Source organism: Gallinula chloropus, assembly GCF_964237585.1.
Source record: "Gallinula chloropus genome assembly, chromosome: 2".
NCBI classification, from domain to species: Eukaryota; Metazoa; Chordata; class Aves; order Gruiformes; family Rallidae; genus Gallinula; species Gallinula chloropus.
Window position 1 is genome coordinate 158,668,210 of NC_140086.1, and position 4,632 is coordinate 158,672,841.

Here is a 4,632-nt window from a genome sequence, read left to right on the forward strand (position 1 = left end):
GTCTGAGCTAGAAGGGAAAGGAAGAAGAAAAAACAAAATAACTATATAATTAGATACAACAGTAAGTGTGCTGCTCAGCTGGGTTCATCAGTGGGGGTTTAACACAGATAATCCACACTCTGAAGCATCTCCACCTCTCTGCCCACTATGAAGACAGCACAGCTGTGGCTACCCAGAGTTAGGTGGGATGAACCCCCCATTCCCAGGCTATCCATGCTCATGGGTGAGCAACCAAAGTGTGGGATCACAGCCCAGAAAAGACTGGATAGAATACTGTTGTTCTGGTGTGGAATTACTTTTCCCTATTTGAATAGGTGGGAGGGATGATCTATGATCTACTCTATGATCCTTGGGGTCCCTTCCAACCCATACCATTCTATGATTCCATGATTCTATGATAGATGAGGGTGTTGGTGCTGATAAAAGTACTGATTTGTTCCTACCACAGCACGAGGGGTAGCAGAGACAATGGTTGGCATCCAGGAGACCCATGCCCTCCTGGAGCAGCTACTGGAAGACAGGTCAGGTACCCTGAGGCACTGGGAGCCTAAGGAATGAAGCCCTTCCATTTCAGGATGAGATTAAAGGTCTAAATGAAGACACGTGCAAGATATCTCAGGACAGGGCACCAGGCTCTGAGCTCCGTAAAGGTCAGTGGAGGCATAACCAGCACAGTCAGCAGAGCATATGGAGTGATCCAACTGATGACACAGATTTCTACTTTACACAGAGCCGAGCTGCTTCCTAAGGTCTGCTGTCTGTGTGGGGAAGAGGTAGGTTTCAGCTTTCAGTTGCCCACACAAAGGTGTCTGGGGACATCTGAGATGTTTTTGGTATGTCCAAAAGGGTGAAGGTCTCCTATCCATCCTCTAACATATCTACAAGCTGTGAAAGGAGAAAGGACTACCCTTAGCTATGTTCCTTGTTCCCTCTGCTCGGATAGCTGAGGTTTATGCTCAAGAAGCAACTTCTGAACCCAGCTTGTTCACAGGGCAACCTCCTGAAGCAGATCAAACACAAAACCAGTGTACATGAAAACACTGGGTGAGATCCTGGCAGAGCTAGCTGGCCCGTGGGGTACAGAAGGTGCCTCCTGAGCAGCTCAGCTCCCCAGCAGCGTCCACGGGACGTGCTGTGTTTGTGTAGGGGCAAGACCCGTACCAGCCGTGCCTGTGTGAGTCAAGCCTGCTCACAAATCAAGCTTCAGGAGAAAACATGCCTCATTGATTTCTGTGCTTTGCATTCACTTGCTCTGCCAGAGCACTCCCCTGATTTGCATTTGCCCACGATGGACTGAACAATTGCACTATGTTTAAAACAGCAACAACTTGATTGGCTGCCTTTTCTTCTCTGTCTGGGGATGGAAAGGCTGCAGTGATTGTAGGCCACGGCCTCCCCTGAGCTCCTCTGCTCAACTGTAGGGAGGAGCGGTGCCATGGCTGCCTCAACTCGGCACAACAGCTGAGCTGTGATAAGATGGAAAATAAAAGAAGCTATTGCACTAAGCCAAGGAAAAAGCTTCTTCTTCTGGAGGAAAATACTAATGACAGCCCCCAGCCACAAGGTGTGTTTATTGCTTGTGTTAGGAGAGCGTGGAGAGATGTGCTGGCCTTGGCACCATAAAGTCCTAAGAAGCAACGGTCCTTCTCCTGAAGAGTGAAGGACACACTAAGAGTGAGAACAAAAAATGCCATTCTAGGCGTGAACACTGGTCTTTCCAGAGCTCCCACAGCCCAGGGCTGACAGGCCCTGGCACCCTGCACAGGCAGTGGAGATGCAGGTAGCTCCAGGGGTGCTTTGGGCACAGCCCCAACACCTCTCTGCCTACTGAGCAGGCACCCACAGTTGGGCAGCACTCAGCAGCAGGACACAGACATGCTCGTTCCTTCCCAAACACTGCTATTTCTGAAGGACTGTGGATGACTGAGTCCATGTGGCCTCATGTACCTACCAGGAGAACATTCAACAACCCTCATCTCCCTCTCAGCTCCTTCAGAGAGGTTCCAGGTAAGAAGACAAACAGCAAAGAGAAAAAAAAGGCATTTTTCATCTCATTTCCCAGAAAGGTAATCGAGGCCCACACAGATTAAAACCAGATACAGGGACATTTCTTTCAGTGTCTACAGGAGACAGACACTTCTCTGAATGGAGCCCAGCTTACCTACCGTGAAGCCCAGGGCTATCAGGAACAGAAGCCAAAAATATTATCCCAGTTCAGACCTTTAACCAACAGACATTTCCTTTAATGTGGCGCTCAAAAGGTCTCTGACAAAGAAAAAAACCAGGGAAGCCTCGTTCCCTCAGCTATCTCTTAAATTTATTTAGTGTTTTCCCTTCCAGCATCAAAACAGGAATGAGCTGAAAACAAAGCCAGTGAAGGCATTTATATGTGAGGGAGAATTCAGGGCTGGGGTTTTTTTTAAAGCAAAACTGACTCTGCTCCCTGTGGAAGGCAGCAAGCCTCTTGCCTGACTGCTAATGGTGCAGGAAACCCAGCAGCTGGCCAGCTGTGAGGCACAGCTGGCTCCCTGCTTCTCCCAGCATCTTGACCCCTCCCATCAGAAAAGTTAACCCAAAAGATGCTGAGACTCCTCTGAGCACTGACAGCTGTGTTGGACAAAACCCTCCTAAAGCCAGCAGCACTCTACCACTTCCCTCTTAGACTCAAACCAGGCATCTTGGATCTCCTCTGATCCTGGGGCTTCTTTCTCCAACTGAAACCTGTCTGGAAGCTCTGGTCCCCACTTTTCTGGGAAATACTATCCCTCCCTTATTCCTTGGTCATTTAACTGTGGGGAGTGTGAAGCACAGACAAGTCTGGCTGTTTCTTTGGGCTTTCCAGCTTCTTCCAGCTGGTGGCCAAGTTAGAAATAATAGGAATATAACTTACATAATCAGAGAGAGCGTTTCATTAATGATTTAATGTGGGGTTTTAATCAGATGATCCCATAATTCAACTCAGGCCCAGACACAAAATCCACTATTTATGGAGTGAAAACTTCCCGTCTGTGCTGAAGCCAGGAAGAGCAGAAACCTTTCTCATTTAAAAAGGGAAAAAAGGGATATTAAGAGGCTTGGGTTCACTGTGGGGTTTCAACAGCAATGCCTGGGTCTGTCTCTATCTCAGTCAAGCCAGTTTTGCCCAGCACTAAGTGAAACACAGATTGGCAAGAAGCTCGAGTCAACTGCCTCTGAGACAGGAATTCACTGGAAATAAACTGGTCATGTGCATGGAGATTTGCTTCCTTGTATGAAGACAGATTACCTGCAAAGGGAGAAGAAGGGCACCAAAGCAGCTGAAGCTTCCCTCTTTGCATCCACATCAGCAACTACTCTGCTTCTACCTCTGGGCCAGCCATTTCCAGGGACTCTCCCAAGCATGGAAAGAGGAGACAAGCTCACACCACAAATGTGGGCTGAGAGGTGGCTGCTGTGTAGCAAAGACAACTTCTGGCTTGGAGCTGCTCTGCTGGGTCATCACCACTTGGTTAAGATGCTACAAATTAAACTGAAAAGTGCAAATGCTGCTGTTGGGTGAGAGCAGAGGACCTGGAAACCAAACATCATTGGCTGTTATCTTGGCTGTGTGTCACAGTTAGGACAACCTGGAGCTTTCAGAGCTAAAAGCAAAGGCTCCCCTAATGAGTTCTAAGTAATAAAGCTGATAGGTGAGGGCAGATGGGTCTTGGTTACACCTGCTCCCCTTCACGAACTGCCAACATCACAGCAATGCTCCTGCTTGCTAAATATGATCCCCATCCCCTCTCCAACCAGCACAGTGTGGGGAAAAGCTTTGCCTTCAGGAGGGACTAGATGACTAATTAAGTGTCAAGGTCACTCCCAAGACTGGTTAATGAATAACAGTTGGGGTGGAAGTGCCAGCAATCACTACTTCATTTCGGTCAACCTGGTACGTGTTGAGAAAGCAGACCCAGCAGGCTCGGGCTGTTTGGGTGGGGAGGGAAAATAAGGACTCAGAAGGGGGATAGGAGATCATTTCAAACTCCTGAAGTACGTTCTGAATTAAGCCTGATTTGGCTTGTCTGGGTTTTGGCGGCACACTTACTCGGCTGTATTCATGGTAATAAAAAAGCCCCAGTGAAATGACTAATGCTCTGTACAGCTTCAGGAAAATAGGAAGCAGCTGTGACTCCAGCCTTTCCAGGCTGAAAGGCTTAATTATTGGGAATACTTGGACTGGCATTAGATGAGGTAAACCAGGGCTGTTGAATTGCTTTCATTGTCTCCATTATAGTTGGGCATCTGGGCCCAAGTAGGTGCCATTTTTGTTTGCAGAGAGGGCAGCAGTTAACTCTTGTCTTGTCCAGAGGGATGAAATTCAGCGCTGAGTTACCTTGTGTAGCTCACCAGATACTGCTCGGGGCTGTTGCTTTCAACAGCAACTGTCCCTAGCCAGTGGCTGCACTGAAGTACAGAACTCAATCAGTGTAAGCTGCTTTATTTTCCTGCTGCAAGAGGAGAAAAAGCTGCTTTTATCTCACATGGAAATGATAGGAAGGGAGGTCCAGCAATGGGGCTTGTCTTCTCTCTCCTGCTGTCATGCCCTTGGTCACATAACCTTCATTTTTTTGGCAGGAAGGAAGAGTTTGCACAGGGGAGAGCACCTGTGAC